Genomic DNA, 19,367 nt, shown 5'->3' on the forward strand with positions numbered 1-19,367 from the left:
TGCCCTCAAAGGTGGAGGAATCAGCAATGATCAACGGTATGAGGTTTCAGAAGTCAGTGGAAACCACTGCATTAAAGACACGTAACGTGTACCCTCAGGATATGTGGCCTGTTATTAACAAAATGTGTCGTGATGATCTCTCCATTGGAAAAAGATTCCGGATTAGCTCCCCATTCGGATCGCCTCAAGGGTTCTGCCAAGAGGAAGGTGAGCACGAGAAAAACATTGAACAACCAAGGATAGTTTTACGTTTTACGAGTCGGCACTTCTAATGTCAGAAGTTTGAACGTGGTAGGGAAGCTAGAAAATCTGAAAAGGGAATGCAAAGCTCGATCTAGATATAGTGGGGTCGGTGAAGTGAAATTCAAGGAAGACATGGATTTCTGGTCAGATGAGTATATGGAATATCAACAACAGCAGACAATGGTATATGGGGAATAGGAATCGTTATGAATAGGAAGGTAGAGCAAAGAATGAGTTATTGTGAATAGCTCATTGATAGGATTGTACAGTGACACGGTTGTTCTTTGAGGCCGTTGATTCTGCGATAATGAATATCTCAGTAGACAGTTCAGTTGAAGGGGAATGGACATTTCGGAAAAGAGCAGTCACCGAAGATGGGATGAAAAATATAGGTACAAGGACGGTAACTGATCTATGAAGGAAGGAAGTACAAAAATGTTCTGGCAAACACAGAGATAAATGTCACTTAGGAATGAAATAAACAGGAAGTGCGCGGAACCTAAGGCGAAATGGCTGTATGAAAAAATGTGAAGAAATCGAGTCGAATGTCGGAACGACCGATTCAGCAACAAGACCAGTGAAACTAAAAGACAGGGCGGTAACATTAAGAGTGCAATGGGAATTCCACAGTGAAATGCAGAGAAGAGAGCGGATAGGTATAAAGAATACATTGAATGCCCCTATGAAGGGTAGGACTTATCTCGCGACATGATAGAAGAAGAAACAGGAGTCTACACGGAAGGGATAGGGAGTCAAGCATTAGAGTCACAGCTTAAAAAAGCTTTGGAGGATTTAATATCAAATACGGCAGAAGGAGTAGATAATATTCCATTGGACTTTCTGAAATCGTTGGGGGGAAGTGGCTACAAAACGATTATTCATGTTGGTGTGTATAATGTATGAGAATGGTGATATACCATCAGACTTCCGGAAAATTGTCACCCACACAATTCCGAAGATTGCAAGAGCTGAAAGGTCGAGAATTATTGCACAATTAGCTTAATAGCTCAGACACCCAACTTGCTGACAAGAATAATATACAGAAGAATGAAAAAGGAAATTGAGGATACCTTAGAAAGCGATCACTCTCGCTTTAGGAAAGGTAAAGGAACCATAGTGGCAGTTTAGACGCTGCGCTTCATAACGAAGCAATGGTGAAGAAAAATCAAGACACGTTCATAGGATCTGTCAACCGTAAAAAGCGTCCGACTGTGTAATATGGTGCAAGATGTTTGAAATTCTGAGGCAAGTAGAGGTAAGCTATAGGGAAAGACGGATAATATACAGGGTGATTATAATTAAAGTTAAACTTTCAAAACGCTGTAGAAGTAACACCCCTCGTCAGAATGACGTCAAATTGCAACGGAATATTATCGGAGAAGAGGGAAAACGTATGGCAGAAGAAAAAAAAAGTGTGAAAATTGATCAATAGATGGTACTGTATGTGTCAGAATACGTAAATGAAAATAGCTGTCTTTCGCACGATCCATTGAAGTTGGTATGAACACACCGGGTAGACGGCTTTTCCTCCTTTCGCGTCTGCGACGTTCTCCATGACTGAGACAGGATCCCGCTCTGCTCGTAAAGCTGTATTACAAGAATGATAACTGTCTCTCTACAGAAGTTCCGGACACTGAAGGGTTTGAAACAAGGCATTGGTCCGATGACTGCCTTGGGTCTGGAGAAAAGATTCGGAAATTCGAAAAGACGGGTTCTTTTGGTGTGAAACCTGATAGAGGGATGAAACGAATTGATTCGACGCCAGTGGAAGCAGTGGCCACAGCAATGCAGGAGGAGACGAGTGGTGTTGTGCAAACGTGTAGTGCACGGAAAATTGCCCGAACATTGGACAAAGCCGTGAGTACGGTGCGTAAAATCCTACGAAACATCCTTCTTTGCTATCCATGCAAATTAACCACGAGTTGCTTCCTGTTGACCTGCCAGCAAGAGAGACCTTAGCTTTAAAATGTCTTGCTTGCATGGAAGTGGACAATTATTGGCGGTGAAAGATTTTGTGGACAGACGAAGCCCACTTCCATCTAACAGGATATGTCAATTCAATGTCCGCAGCTCGTGGTTGTGCGGCAGCGTTCCCGCTTCCCACGCCCGGGTTCCCGGGTTCGATTCCTGGCGGGGTCAGGGATTTTCTCTGCCTCGTGATGACTGGGTGTTGTGTGCTGTCCTTAGGTTAGTTAGGTTTAAGTAGTTCTTAGTTCTAGGGGACTGATGACCATAGATGTTAAGTCCCATAGTGCTCATAGCCATTTTTTGTCAATTCAACAAAATTGTCGAAAATGGGCAACGGAAAATTCACACGCAAATCAACCAGCACCACTTCATCCTTAAAAGTTCATTGCGTGCTGCGGGTTTACGGCATCATTTATCATAGGACCATATTTTTTCGAAGAGACAGGTGCTTCCGGTCCTGTTACCTGTACCGTCACTGATAAGCGCTATGAGTGTCTTTTGCGCGACCACGTCATTCCAGCTCTCCAACAGCGTGGATGTGTAGATGGGATCATTTTTATGCAATATGGCGCACCTCCGCACATTGCAAATCCAGTTAAGCAGCTGCTGAAGCGCCATTTCGGAAATGCTAGAATTATCAGCCGCCATTTCCCTACAGCCTGGCCGTTCCGATCACACGATCTTAATGCGTGTGATTTCTGGCTGGGGCTATTTGAAAGATGTTGTGTTCAGTGTTCTGATTGCGAACTTAGCTGTATTGAAGGCACGCATTGCGCAACACGTTCTGAACGTGACCCCGGAAACACTTCGATCAGTTGTGGAACATGCCGTTTCTCGATTTCAACTTGTTGCAGAAAAGGGTGTACAGCATATTGAACACGTTTTGCGCCAGTCACACGGAAAATAATAACCCGATTTGATTTTGATTGATGCTTTTTATGCGGTTTTTGGCCTCAGGATAGTTAAAAACCGATGTGAGTGATGCTTTTTATGCGGTTTTTGGCCTCAGGACAAACAAAAACAGATTTTTCGCTTCCGATGTGATATGATCTTGCGTGGTGGATGGACTTACGTAACAGCATCACACCTGTACACCCATGCACACTGAGTAGTGCAGTTTGTTTAACGTCAAACGTACACCTTAGGCATTGTTGTATGATTCATTTGTCATTTGTACCCACTATTAAATGCTTAAGCGTCGTATATTGCTACATTTTGTAACTATTTATTTTTCTTCTGCCATACGATAATATTCCATCCAATAATATTCCGTTGCAATTTGACATCATCCTGACCATTAGTGCTATTTCAACAGTGGTTTGAAAATTTAACTTTAATTATAATCACCCTGTATATCATGTGCAAGAACTAAGAGGCAACAGTAAGAGTGGAAGACCAAGGACGAAGTGCTCGGATTAAAAAGTGTCTAAGACTGGGATGTCATCTTTCTCCCCTACTGTCAATTTATACATCGAAGAAGCAATGCCGGAAATAAAAGAAAGGTTCAAGAGTGGAATTAAAATTCATTGTGAAAGCATATCAATGACAACATTCGCTGGTAACATTGCTATCCTAAGTGAAAGTGAAGAAAAACTGCAAGGTCTGCTGAATGGAATGAACAGTCCATCGAGTACAAATATTGATTGAGAGTAAATAGAAGAAAGACGAAATTAACAAGAAGTAGCTTAAATGAGACAAGCGAGAAACTTAACACCAGAATTAGTGATCAAGAAGTAGACGAAGTAAAGGGGTTCTGCTACCAATGCAGCGAAATGACCTATGATGGACGGAACAAGGACAACATTAAAAGGAGACTAGCACTCGCAAATAGGGCATTCATGACCAAGAGAAGTATCAAACACAGGCCTTAATTCGAGCAAGAAATTTCTGTGAGTGTACGTGTGGAGCACAGCATTGAGTGATAGTGAAACATGGACTATTGGAAAACCGGAACAGAAGAGAATGGAAGCATTAGGATATGGTGCTCCTGAAGAATGCTGAAAATTAGGTGGACTGATAAGATAAGGAACCAGGAGGTTCTCCGCAGAATCAGCGAGGGAAAGAACATATGGAAAACATTGACAAGAAGAGGGGACAGGACGGCAAGACATCCCTGGTAATAGAGGGAGCTATAGAGGGTAAAAACTGTAGGAAGACAGAGATTGGAATATATCCGGCAAATAATGAACGGCGTAGGTTGCAAGGGTTACTCGGTTGGCACAGGAGAGGAATTCGTGGCGGGCCGCATCAAAGCAGTCAGACGACTGACGACTGAAAAAATAAAACTTGGTAGCGCTGCCATTTGTGTATGTGATACCACTATCCCATGAATTTTGCCACCTCAGTGTAGTTACTGTTGTTTCTGCAGGAACTTCGTCCGGTGTGTTGAGGTTTTTAATGAATAATACATTTAGTGATTAACTGAGTTGAAGTTTTATCACTGCATATCTTTCGATTACCAAGGGATGAAATCTTTGACTGTCATAAAGTTTGAATCAATAAATCCAAAATCTTGAGTGAATGTTCACCGGATTTCCACTAAAGAAACCCTGTTTGCTAGCCAACCTGCGCAATTGGTAAGCTTCTCAGGTTTTTTTTTTTTTTTTTTTTTTTTTTTTGTGACATGATTTGTCATCATCTCTGGGACATAAGATTGACACGACCACACATTTATAGTACGTTCATTATGTGTATTATGTCTTTGTGCTGCAGATGTAGCACTGCTTAATGGAAGGTTTTTGAACTGGGTGCCGTACTTTTGTCTTGAGCTGTAGTTCTGTTGATTTTCGTTAAGCATTACTGTCTTCTTCGGGTTTCTTGATGGCATAGTCAACTGAATCTGGTGTGATGGCACGTTAAATTTCTTCTAGAACGCTTATCGTTGTTGTCTGAGTTTACCATTTCCTTGTTTACACGTCTTACACTTTCTCAAACTATGATTTTTGAGTAACGTTCGGAAAAACTGTTAAGAAGTTTGGTTTCACTGATGTGGGTTGTCAAGTCCCGAGATCGTACCATCAGTTAACATCAATAATCTTTTGCTTTTTATTGAGCTGACCAGTATATTACCAGCGTTGTCTACACCAAATAGATGCCATGTTGGACGATGGGCACTTAGATTGCCAATGGCTGGTTTTGGGTGGTTAACGAAATGATAAGATATCCTACTTGTTCGGTTGTTATGGTGGTACTGGGAGGATCTATAAACTGAGAGAACATTTGTTTGGTCATTCAGTGAACGGGCGATCATTCCAATAACCTCCACAGGGATGTCCCACGGAGGTAGCTGGATAGGTTTGTATTCTATCAGAATTTTAATTGGGACTACCGTGGTAGGCATTTATCCAGTCTTCCCGTAAGTTTCAGAAATACTGGAGGAAGGTGCCACAAACGAGGCAATGAGAAATTTTATGATATTGCTCTGTACTGGAGAGTAACAGAATGGATGAATTTCCTCGTAATACTGTCAGTACTACTTGCATTAGTGTTTCATTTATCATCGATTTAGAAGCTTTCCAGTATTTTATGAATGTGTGTCGTATACGGATTGCCACGGTACTGACTGGAGGGCGGGCAGAATCACAATGTGTTGGTCTGGTAACAAAAAATTCTGATAGGCGTTGTATGATGCTGAATTGATTCCATTCTTCCGCGCCTTTCGATGCGTCTGCAGCCAAAGTGTTGTCCAGTTAAATATCTGCTGCGAGAAATGAGGGGAGGGGGGGGGGAGGTTAGGTAGCATATTGTTTTACAAGCATAACCGGAGGTGAGACAGTTGTTCCTGCAGGAGCTATATGATTCGCATTTGGAGGCTTCCCGCAGGATACTATATGGACAGCCTCTCCTCGTGAAGCCATTTTCTGTTTAATATGGCTCTGCCTCGCAGAGTGTAGGCAACGGCTATTGTTTGGTGTATAATGGCTAGAACTATGCACATACCCCATGTCGAAGATTTTCTGTAAATACACTCCTGGAAATGGAAAAAAGAACACATTGACACCGGTGTGTCAGACCCACCATACTTGCTCCGGACACTGCGAGAGGGCTGTACAAGCAATGATCACACGCACGGCACAGCGGACACACCAGGAACCGCGGTGTTGGCCGTCGAATGGCGCTAGCTGCGCAGCATTTGTGCACCGCCGCCGTCAGTGTCAGCCAGTTTGCCGTGGCATACGGAGCTCCATCGCAGTCTTTAACACTGGTAGCATGCCGCGACAGTGTGGACGTGAACCGTATGTGCAGTTGACGGACTTTGAGCGAGGGCGTATAGTGGGCATGCGGGAGGCCGGGTGGACGTACCGCCGAATTGCTCAACACGTGGGGCGTGAGGTCTCCACAGTACATCGATGTTGTCGCCAGTGGTCGGCGGAAGGTGCACGTGCCCGTCGACCTGGGACCGGACCGCAGCGACGCACGGATGCACGCCAAGACCGTAGGATCCTACGCAGTGCCGTAGGGGACCACACCGCCACTTCCCAGCAAATTAGGGACACTGTTGCTCCTGGGGTATCGGCGAGGACCATTCGCAACCGTCTCCATGAAGCTGGGCTACGGTCCCGCACACCGTTAGGCCGTCTTCCGCTCACGCCCCAACACCGTGCAGCACGCCACCAGTGGTGTCGCGACAGGCGTGAATGGAGGGACGAATGGAGACGTGTCGTCTTCAGCGATGAGAGTCGCTTCTGCCTTGGTGCCAATGATGGTCGTATGCGTGTTTGGCGCCGTGCAGGTGAGCGCCACAATCAGGACTGCATACGACCGAGGCACACAGGGCCAACACCCGGCATCATGGTGTGGGGAGCGTTCTCCTACACTGGCCGTACACCACTGGTGATCGTCGAGGGGACACTGAATAGTGCACGGTACATCCAAACCGTCATCGAACCCATCGTTCTACCATTCCTAGACCGGCAAGGGAACTTGCTGTTCCAACAGGACAATGCACGTCCGCATGTATCCCGTGCCACCCAACGTGCTCTAGAAGGTGTAAGTCAACTACCCTGGCCAGCAAGATCTCCGGATCTGTCCCCCATTGAGCATGTTTGGGACTGGATGAAGCGTCGTCTCACGCGGTCTGCACGTCCAGCACGAACGCTGGTCCAACTGAGGCGCCAGGTGGAAATGGCATGGCAAGCCGTTCCACAGGACTACATCCAGCATCTCTACGATCGTCTCCATGGGAGAATAGCAGCCTGCATTGCTGCGAAAGGTGGATATACACTGTACTAGTGCCGACATTGTGCATGCTCTGTTGCCTGTGTCTATGTGCCTGTGGTTCTGTCAGTGTGATCATGTGATGTATCTGACCCCAGGAATGAGTCAATAAAGTTTCCCCTTCCTGGGACAATGAATTCACGGTGTTCTTATTTCAATTTCCAGGAGTGTAGATTGTATACCACTTTTGCAAGTTTTATTCTGATTTTAAATCTGGATTTTGTTGCTACATGCTGTATTATATTTTATGTTTTACTGTTAGACACGAAGTTTAGCTGTGTGGAACCATTTTAAATAAAGGCTATCAAAAAAGTCAAAGCTGTGTCCATAGTCAGGAAGTGAGCGTAGGGGAGCAGATGCAGGAATCTTGCGTCGCCGCTCTTGGCAATATCCTAGTGGAGGTCGTTCGCCGTTGCCTTCCTCCGACCTGTCAAGTGTGTATTTGTGTTGTTTGCCTGACCGCAATGAGTGCGTGGACAGTGCAGAGTTGGGTGTGTGATGTTATGGACGAAGGGAAATGTGGTGGTGGAAGCCAGGGCCTGTACATATCCTACCCGTCTCGAATAGCACTTTGGGGGCCGCCAAGCTTAACATCTCCATCCGACGGACGTTTACCAACAACAAAGTCATTCTGGAAACAATGTCATGCCCTCACTTCATGAGACACAGAGGACAGGTCTGGAAGTTAATCCAGGACACTGACGGAAATATTGTTGATCAGGAACTTAACGCCACCGTCCCTTTCGCTTTGCCGGACAGACTGACAGTGAAAATTTCCCATGATTCGAACTAGCTTACCTCAGAGAGGTGAGCCACCGCACAGGCGTAGGTCATCGGCCTTAACTGCGGAGGCGGTAATTGTTAATGACTATGAATATCCTATTTTAAACTACGCATCTGTGATGCTGGACACTTACGTCATCTCATCACTATCGCTCTCTCACTTATTCGTATGTGCATAAGTTAAGGATGCTAGCACTTGATCACGTGTACAAAATATTTAACGTTGATACTCGTACAGATTGCTGTTAATGTTAAGCTATGGCCGTCAGCTGTGTTGTTATGTGCTCTTAGATTTTTTCTGTACATTTAGTCTTCGACCAATTGAAGCTATTACTGTTACGTTAGTTTTTTCCGGTTTTTTAAAAATAGATCTCATGATGGCAGTAAGTCAAAACTGGACATATTGTGAACTATATACGATAATGGCCCGTCAAGACGGCCTATTGTGAATAACATATCGGAAGCGTTGATTCGTAAAACTTTATCATGCCAACAAGGTAAATACATTGTTTGTTCTTTATCAAAATCTTTCATTTGCTAACTATGCCTATCAGTAGTTAGTGACTTCCGTAGTTAGAATCTTTTATTTATCTGGCAGTATTGGCGCTCGCTGTATTGCAGTAGTTCGAGTAATTAAGATTTTTGTGAGGTGATTCATGAAAGGTATAAGTTATTGTTAGTCAGGGCCATTCTTTTGTAGGGATTATTAAAAGTCAGATTGCATTGCGCTAAAAATATTGTGTGTCAGTTTAGTGTTGATCAGAATAAATAAAGAGAGTAATGTCTGAGTACGTTCAGTTTTGCTCAGCTGTTTGAAAAACAAATAATGTAAGAGGTTTATCAGTACAGTCATTCATAAATTTTTCTAAGGGGACGTTTCAACATACGAGGTCATCAGTCCCCTAGACTTAGAACTATTTAAACCTAACTAATCTAAGGACATCACACACATCCATGCCCGACGCAGGATTCTAATCTGCGACCGCAGCAGCCGCGTGGTTCCGCACTGAAGCTCCTAGAACCGCTCGGCCACAGCGGCCGGCCTACACTATGTGATCAAAAGCAACCGGACTCCCCCAAAAGCATACTTTTTCGTATTATGTGAATCGTACTGCCACCTACAGTCAGGTAGTCCATATCAGCTACCTCAGTAATCATTAGACATCGTGAGAAAGCAGAATGGGGCGCTCCGCGGAACTCACGGACTTCGAACGTAGTGAGGTGATTGGGTGTCACTTGTGTCATACGTCTGTACGTCAGATTTCCACACTCCTAAACATCCCTAGGTCGACTGTTTCCGATGTGTTAATGAAGTGGAAACGTGAAGGGACACGTACAGCACAAAACCGTACAGGCCGACCTCGCCTCTTGACTGACAATCGTCGGTTGAAGAGGGTCGTAATGTGTAATAGGCAGACATCTATCCAGACCACCGCACAGGAATTCCAGACTGTATCAGGATCCACTGCAAGTATTATGACAGTTAGGCGGGAGGTGAGAAAACTTAGATTTCATGGTCGAGCGGCTGCTCATAAGCTACACATCATGCCGATAAATACCAAACTACGCCTCGCTTAGTCTCAGGAGCGTAAACATGGAACGACTGAACAGTGGAGAAACGTTGTGTGAACTGACGAATCACGGTACACAATGTGGCGATCCGATAACAGGGTTTAGGTATGGCGAATGCCCGGTGAACGTCATCTGCCAGCGTGTGTAGTGCCAACAGTAAAATTCGGAGGCAGTGGTGTTATGGAGTGGTAGGTGTTTTTCATAGAGGGAGCTTGCACCCTTGTTGTTTTGCTTGGCACTATCACAACACAGCCCTACATTGACGTAGGCGTACATTGACGTCGATCGCATCTTTCAACACGAGATCGAGCACCTGTCCATATTGGCGGCCTGTGGCGGAGTGTTTGCACGACAATAACATCCCTATAATGGACTGGCCTGCACAGAGTCCTGACCTGAATCCTATAGAATACCTTTGGAATGTTTTGGAATGCCGACTTTGTGCCAGGCCTCACTGAACGACATCGATACCTCTCCTCAGTGCAGCACTCCGTGAAGAATGGGCTGCCATTCGCCAAGAAACCCTCCAGCACCTGATTGAACGTATACCTGCCAGAGTGGAAGCTGTCATGAAGGCTAAGGGTGGGCCAACACCATATTGAATTTCAGCATTATCGATGGAGGGTCCCACGAACTTTTAAGTCATTTTCAGCCAGGTGTCCAGATACTCTTGATCACATAGTGTATCTGTTGGCTCCTACACTGTTTGCTCCAGTGTCCATAATGCAGACAATTATGGCATTGCAGGACTACAGACTTGCATATGGTTCATCGATAAGGCGAAATCGGAAGATATATGGACCACATATTCACGTAATCTATTATTTTAATATGACAGCATACACTGGAAATGCATTAGCGAATATATTCGCTGACGGAAGAGAAACCTCACTAGCTGCTTTGAGGGCTGAACTTGAACTTTCGATACTGCCCGTCATTACGTTACACTTGAGCAGTACGTTGATTTGTTTTGCTTGAGGCACTAATACTGTCAGGTAATGCTGTATTTGTAGTTCGTATTGGGCTTTTAGAGGGCTTTGACAAATGTGATGGAGTGATTGCGCTACTAAATCTGCAAGTTTAACTACGTAACCAGGTGATAACGAGCTTACGGTAATCAGTTAAGAGCTTATACATTACCTTTGTTTGTTCATTAACGAGCGTAAACAACGATTAGAATTTAAGAGAGTTTGGAATTTCCTATGAATGTATAATCCTTTAGAGACTCATTTTCCTCAAATGAGAACAACCTGTCACGTAATGAAATCAATACTATTCAGTGAGTAACAATACTAATATCACTGAAATAGCTGACACTTCGACGATTAGGAAATACGTAAGTCTGCAAAAATTTAACTACCAACGAAGATGGAATCCTTTAACGTAAAGTTAAAGAAAGCAATGTTAATAACTGAAAGTGATAAACCGAGATTTAGCAGAATTAGTTGAGGCGAGGACAGACAACACGATCCACAAAGACAGAATAAAATAATCATCGCCTGGTCCTCTTCACTGTGTATGATATCTGCTTTTCGCGATTTTAGCGTTCTGTATCAGGACTTTCAGTTGAGCTATATAAGTGAAGCCGTGTTCTCTGTATCGCGTTTTGTGAATTCCCGCTTTTCAAGGTTTTTTGCTATTTGTATCGGGATATTTACTTGAACTGCATACGTCAAGTGATGTTTCTGATACACAGTTATAGTTGGTTTGAGCTAATTTTGTGCTTTGCGTCTTTTATACCCATCGTTATATCGTGTTTTTTTCTTGTTGTTTTGGTCAGAATTTATTAGATTTTCGTGATTTTTTGGTTTTTCTATTTAATATTTTAATGTGTCTCTCTCAAAACTCCAAAATTCCCGCTGTTGTCTCGTTACGTTCAATATTCGTTATTGTTGAATTTGTACGATTCCGTAACTGAAGTTAACGTTCCCATATCACGAGAACGGTTGTTTGTGGCTTTATGGTCGCTATACGAAATGAAAGTTTTTTATTGCATTGCCAGGCTTGTGATGCCATTGGTCAAAGTCGACAGATGGTTTCCAAGGTTCGTTTTATCCATTTTGAAATCCGGTTGTAAGATGTGACGGTGTGGACCCTCGTGAACTGTAGCCACTTTCTCCACATTGGCCACCGTACATGACGACTCATGCCACTTCCTAGACTGCTCTGAAATCTACTAGCTTATCCCGTCTGCGACCCTCCTTGTGAAACTACAGTTCACTGAATTGGCTCGGAGTATAACATGTGATCGTGATTTCGAGAAACTTGGAACGTTTCACAACAGTGGGAGAAAGTCTCCGGGAAGTGTGCTACTTGATTAAAATTGTTTCATTGCAGAAAACGCAAAATAACAACAAAATTCATGAAAATGTTTTAACAAAACATATGAAGAGTATGAAAATTAATGAAAATAACAGAGGGCACTATCATGCTATAATAGTTTACGTTACCACGGCGATCAAAGACGCACGTTATCTTAACACAGGAAAGGAAATGTCTTGACTAATTGACTCATCATCACCCGTCCCAAACCGCTAAAGACAGAAACTTTAAATTTGCAGAGGGCGTTCATCTTACGCTATAGGCATCGTTTAAGAAGAAGTTTTTCGAAATTCCATCCCTAATGGGGTGAAATAGGGAATGAAAGGTTTTTTGAAAATATGTCGCTATTAAAACAATTTTGAAATTGAAACTACGAAAATCGGTATTTAATTTATCGGTCAGAAATAAAAAAAATTACGTGTTTCAGTGTATTTGGAAATTCAAAACCGGGAATTAAAAGTTTTGTGAAAATATTGCATTATGAAATCATTTTAAAGCTACATCTATGATAATTTGTGTTTGGCTTCTGAGATAGAAATAAAAAAAGAACGTGTTTCTGTGTTTTTGGACATCCACCCCTTAAGGGGATGAAATAGGGCATCAAAATTTTCATGAAACTATTTCGTTATATTAAAACATTTTTAAAGCTGAATCTGAAAAAAATGGCATTTCATTTCTCGGTTAGAAATTAAGAAATATATGTTAGAGGGTGAAAGTTTCTATGGAAATATCACCACAAGATCTCAAAAGGCAGGATGAACAAAAACCCCAGTCTCCAGCTCCTAGAATCGCTTTTTGGTCAGAAGTACAATGTGAAAATATCATGCTTCTATGGCCTTAATTAGCATGAAAAGTTTACAAAGTGTTGTAATTTGTGAACTAAATCAAAGAAAGCTATTTAACAATTACCGCGACAAATCGGCTTTGCCAGAATTGCACGGAAAGAAACAGATCTTTAATATATTAATTTTTCAGTAGGTATAGTATGTGTTTACAAAATGATTTTTATTGTAATTATTACACAAACTAATCATTACTGACGACGACATAGATACCACGTTTAAAAACGATTCCATGTACAGGAATATCCCTCTGAGGTGGCCGGGTACACTGTTCTAGAATGTGGATTTCTAGATGAACAATAGTGCATAAGGGTATATAAGTTTAATTAATTTTTTTAAGTGTGTAAATCTTATATGAAGAATTGCTTCATTCAATTTTAATACTCTGTCTGCAGCTTAGTTTGCATAGACTAAATGCACTGTTTGGACATTGGTAGCTTTCCACATGACCAATGGGCGTAACACTATACAAATTCGATTAAAGAAAAACCAAGAAGATCAATGCAGACCCATACAATCCATGCGAGCGAAGCAGGGGCGCTAAGGTAATTAAGTAATAAGAAGTATTTTCCAGTACGCGTTGTGGGGAGAAATTACCAGACCGTTTTGTTTGGAGAAGCAAGGAGACGTCATAAACAAGTTAACAATGTTAACAAGGAAAGGGAATGTCTTAAAGGTACATGGAGCGTAGATTACCTCCTCCGGTGATAGTTCGTTGTTTTTAAAAGCGGAATACCATATAATTGTAAAGCCCCGTTGCATATATATGTCAAAGTTTCATGTATCAGTCTTGGTAAGGACAATGTTCTGTGCCGGCCGCGGTGGCCGTGCGGTTCTGGCGCTGCAGTCCGGAACCGCGGGACTGCTCCGGTCGCAGGTTCGAATCCTGCCTCGGGCATGGGTGTGTGTGATGTCCTTAGGTTAGTTAGGTTTAAGTAGTTCTAAGTTCTAGGGGACTTATGACCTAAGATGTTGAGTCCCATAGTGCTCAGAGCCATTTGCACCATTTTTTTGACAATGTTCTGTATAGTTTCGAGTGCAATATGTCGGAGCTAACTGAAATCGAACGTGAACAAATTGTTGGCGCTCGTATGGTGCGTGCTTCCCTAGCCAAGGTAGCGGAACAGTTTCGTGTTTCAAGAGGTACCGTATCGAAGATTTACACCGCTTGCAAGGAAAGCAGGAAAACGTCATCCAGTAAGCCAGGATGCGGACAAAAGAGTGTGTTGAGTAATCATGGCAGACGGTCATTCAAGAAGATAGTGGTGAAAAATAAGAGGCTGACAAGTTCAAAAGTCACTGCAGAAATAAATGTCGCATTCGCCAACTCTGTCAGCACCAAAACAACTCATCAGTTATGCAAATTCCAGTAACAGGAACACGTGGTACCGGAGCAATATTTGGAGCCATAAAACATGGAGTATGGAGGCATGAAAGTGGCCACCTGGTCGGATGAGCCTTCTTGCACACTGTTTGCAAATTCGGGCCGGTTTACGTCCCAAGAGTGAAACATGGCCGAAGGGGATTGCTGATGATATGGGCAGCCACATCGTGGTATTCCACGGGCTCCACGGATAGTCTGCAAGGTTGCGTTACTGCCAAGGAATAAGTGACCATTTAGGCAGATCAGATGCACGTCATGGTACAATGTTCATTCCCGAATGGTGTCGCCGTGTTCTAAGATGACAGGGCCCCTGTTCAAGCAGTTCACATCGTCCACGACTGGATTTGTGAGCACGAGGATGAATTCTCCCCTCTCTCTTGGCCTACCACAATCACAAGACCACAACATTGTTGTGCCTCTGTAGTCTGCTTTGAAGAGAAGGGTATGTGATCGCTATCCACTTCCATCATCGTTACCTTAACTGGGCACTGTTTTACAGGAAGAATGGAATAAGATTCTCCTGAAAACCAAGCAGGAGATGCATTTATCCATTCCTAGACGACTGGATGGTGTTCCTACTTCATATTAGGCATGGTAATGTGTTGTGAAGTTGGTGTTTCCATATTTTTGTCCACCGCCTGTAGATAGTCAATGGCAAGACAGCGGCCTCGCTTTCGGGAGGACGGCCATCCAGATTTAAGTTCCTTGTGCTTTCCCTAAAAGTCCAAAACGACGCATTGTCACCCAGTCAGAGTTTGTGCTTTCTCTAATAACCTCTTCATTGATCAGACGTCAAATCCTAATCTTCCTTTTTATCTTTCTTTCCAACCGGACTGTGACCCCATCAGATGATAGCTCACGACGACGTGACCGTTCTTCGATATATGGTGCAGGGAAATGCAACTGTCAGACCTGCCGCACACCTGCAAATAAGTGTTTAGCTTAATGTTAGGAAATAACCATCTCCTAATTTGAAAAATAGATATCGTTACACTAGTGATTTATTTAAAGTATGGATTGATCAAAGTAGTTATTTTCTAGATTCCAAGAAGAGAAATGATTAAGAAGACGACCTAATGCAGGGTGACCAGATGCAATTGTTCGAAAAGGAGGACAAACAGCTTCAAAAAGGAGGACAAAGGAAGAAAAAAGAGGACACATCAAACGGTTCAACTGCAGATGAGGATACCACCCGTCAGCTTTCGACAAGTCACGTGACTGCCGGAAATTACCGGTAAAACTAGTAGTTAATTGTTACTAACAGTAAGGTGGTGGTTAACTGAGCAATATAAAAAAATTAAAAACATTGATTGTGGTGACAGTGTGGCGTCAATTGCTTTGTTATATCAACAAAAAATGGTTCAAATGGCTCTGAGCACTATGGGACTTAACATCTGTGGTCATCAGTCCCCTAGAACTTAGAACTACTTAAACCTAACTAAGCTAAGGACATCACACACATCCATGCCCGAGGCAGGATTCGAACCTGCGACCGTAGCAGTCGCGCGGTTCCGGACTGAGCGCCTAGAACCGCTAGACCACCGCGGCCGGCTTATATCAACAACACGGAATTGTTTACAAAGCGAAAAACGTAAGACCATTCACCTCCATTCATTCGACGCACCGCTACTAATATCTACAATTCAAGCAGCAGCTGACGACATGTAAACAGCACTTTAACCTTCCGAATACAAATAAATTGAATGACTATGAAACAATGAAATAAAACCATGACAGTTAATCTGTCGAGTTATTTCTTACCTTTATTGGCCACTGAGACGTACGTTCCAGCTCCACGTATCTTACATTCCGCTTTATTTCATTTCTCCCTTTCTTAAAGCCGGATATTTGCAGGAAAGGACATCAGAAAATGTACACTTTCGTTTAGGCATAGCCAAATATTTTACATAACTCACTCGGTTAAAAATTACACTCACAAATCACACGTGCACTACAGGAAGCCAAGCCAATACAAAGCGAAGATACGAAACGAAAATTTTAAATAATCGATATTTGCACTCGCTTATAGTTAGATCAACGATAACATCGACGATCCCTGTGCCGTCTACTAACACCGCCTCCGTGCGTGTTTATCACGAAGGCTGTGCCAATAGTTAAAGTATTTAAGAAAAGAGCAATAGAACACGACGAATTGTAAATTTAACTGTATTACGCTCAACTCTGAGAAAAAGCCGGACACTGTAAAAATCCGCCCGGACCCCGGCCAAGGAGCTAAAAAGGAGGACATGTCCGGATTAATCCGGACGTCTGGTCTCCCTAACCTAATGCGAGTTTTGTAGATCACATTAGAAAGCAAGTAGGCTATATAGTAGTAACATGCGTGCATGTGACTGAACACTGTAATGCATGGAGAAGTCTGCATCCCATAGTGTATACCAAATGGACTGTGATGATCTGTTACCGAGGTCTGGAACTGGTAACCAGTTCCGCACTGATAGTTCAAGACTTGCGAGACGGACCAAATGTGGGCTACTTAAAAGAAACCTTTTATAAAATTATGGAAACATTTGAACCGGATTAAGTTTATTGTGGATCCAATTCTGTATGTATTGCTGCACCGTATGCGAAGAAGGAAAACCTATTATGGAGTCCTTAACAGACGAAATGCAAGATAGCCTTAGGAAATACACCATCCGTCCACAAAGTTCAGACACCGATTTTATTCCCGACGTACAAGCAACGACGGCGCAATTAGGTACGGCGGCAGCTTGAACTAACGCCAGATGTTCAATCGACCAGTCAGTTGTGAGCAGACCGTGCTACTTAGTGGACGTGTGGCCGTAATTTGTCAATGTTGTTGTGTCACAAATCGCAATGGAGCAACATCTATAAATCAGGTTTCAAGACAATCTCCAGAATGTTTTGAAGAAAAGTTAGTGCAAACTTCGTGTCGTGTCCCGAACGAAAACGACGCTTGGACGTCTGCCGTGACTTGACTGAAATGCAAAACGCGCTCAACTCTTTTCCGAAAAAAAGTCATACGAGCCGAAATTTTATGTCATTAATACTAACCTACCACAAAACAAGGAAGTGCAGAAATTCACAGGAAGGTCAGCGCTTTGACAACATGGGCGACGTTCAAGCTAAAGCGACGCGCGAGTTTAACAACATCCCAAAGACCGACTTTTCTCACAGTTTCACATGGTTTTATGAACGTTTTGTGTGTCGCACTCAGGTGGAAGAAGACTATGTAGAACACCTGAAGCATTAGAACCACCATCTTAGCTTTGCTCTATTTTTTATTAATCTGGTGTCAAAACTTTTTGCCATGACGCGGCGTATTCGGGGTACGGTGCGTTATATTTATCTGCCGTTCACATTGTTCTGCAGTATCTGCCAGAAAGAGAAATTCCAACGCTTTTTCTCCACGCCGCTGCGAAGTGTCACCGGAACTACAATATGAATGCAAGAGTAGAACATAAGAGTCGTAATGACTCCCAGTAACATCACGAACACGTTTAGCCGTTTGTCTCACTGTCAGTACCGGCTGCTGCGGGCGATACAAATATTCCAGCTGCTCCTAATGACACCCATTAGGTGTCAGCGAACGGAAAATTGTCAGAGGAGAGAGCCCGTCGCGTTGCGATAGCCGTGTGACAACGGAAGCTTGCACTTACGTTCGCTGTGTATTTTGAAATACTGTACAGTAGCGTGTCATGGATGTAACTGCATACACCATTTTTGTCAAGCACATTACACATCAAGTTCGTTTTTAGTTTTTGTGGTTAGGATCTAATTAAAAATGGGTTATCACTAACTTTTGTGCCATCTTACATCGAGTATTTTTCTGTTATGTTTCTGGATATTACTGATATTGAAATACCAGTCTCAATTGGTCCTCCGCCATTCCTCATTTGGACACATTTATATTTATTGGCAGTTAAACTCTGTAAACCGTTCTCTCACAACGTACTGATCGCTTGTGAGTATGCTGTTATCATTCCAGGCGAAACTGTATCACTAACTAGTCATCCAAACAAACATTACGTACAAAGGAGGCCAGTGAGCATACAATATGACTAATCAATGAAGAATTAACCTGATTTTTTCCAATATGTTCACTAACTTGCATCGAAGTTTGCACGATCTTTTTCAATGCTCTTCTTCCAAAGTTTTTGTGAGTCCTCCAGCACACACTCTTGGCAGTTCTGTGTCAGCTCTTTTAGTATCGTATTGATTGAAAATTCTCAAACCGGATCACTAAATACCAATAGAGTTGGTGTGCAATGTACAGCTAATACGCATTTCATTCTGAATTTTGACAGAAGGTTTCGTGATTTGATTCGCGAAGTAAATTCGTGAACTGGTCTGATGATAGCACCACATGTACGGATGACACTATGGCCATTTTTTAGCAGTATGTTTTCTCAGTATTTCTAGGACGGAAAACAAACTCATTCCTTCAATGAATGAGCGAGGGAGGCATACATTCATACTGCCACTACCATGACTAATGAAAAGTGATAACAGATTACAAAACAGCATCAAATATCTCAACGAAGAGCGTGGCAAGTCACAGAAGGGAGATTCACATTTTGTTTGGTTCCTAATAAACAGACTTGGCATCCATCGCACACGAACGTGGTTCCACAGAGATGATCGTACATGCTGGAATAGGCAATGCCACATGGAAATCGCAACAAGTATATTCCTCTCCAGTAGGCTCCCTGAAAACAGCGGATGAATTGATGGTGGCTACCTTGAGGGAAGGGATCGAAACGTTAGTTTCACCTTACTTAGCAACCAAAACTCTTACCTGATGTGGTGTCACCGCCAGACACCACACTTGCTAGGTGGTAGCTTAAATCGGCCGCGGTCCATTAGTACATGTCGGACCCGCGTGTCGCCACTGTGTGATCGCAGACCGAGCGCCACCACACGGCAGGTCTCGAGAGACGTACATGCATTCGACCCCAGTTGTACGACGACGTTGCTAGCGACTATACTGACGAAGCCTTTGCTCTCATTTGCCGAGAGACAGTTAGAATAGCCTTCAGCTAAGTTAATGGCTACGA

At 43.1% G+C, this 19,367-nt stretch overlaps 1 protein-coding gene across 1 annotated transcript in view; it reads right to left on the bottom strand.

The window, feature by feature from the left end:
* LOC126196724 (fatty-acid amide hydrolase 2-A-like) overlaps nt 1-19,367 on the bottom strand; it is a 298,235-nt gene that overhangs the window by 220,493 nt on the left and 58,375 nt on the right. The window lies entirely within an intron of this gene.

The sequence above is a fragment of the Schistocerca nitens genome, chromosome 1, assembly GCF_023898315.1.
Source record: "Schistocerca nitens isolate TAMUIC-IGC-003100 chromosome 1, iqSchNite1.1, whole genome shotgun sequence".
In the NCBI taxonomy this organism is placed as follows: Eukaryota; Metazoa; Arthropoda; class Insecta; order Orthoptera; family Acrididae; genus Schistocerca; species Schistocerca nitens.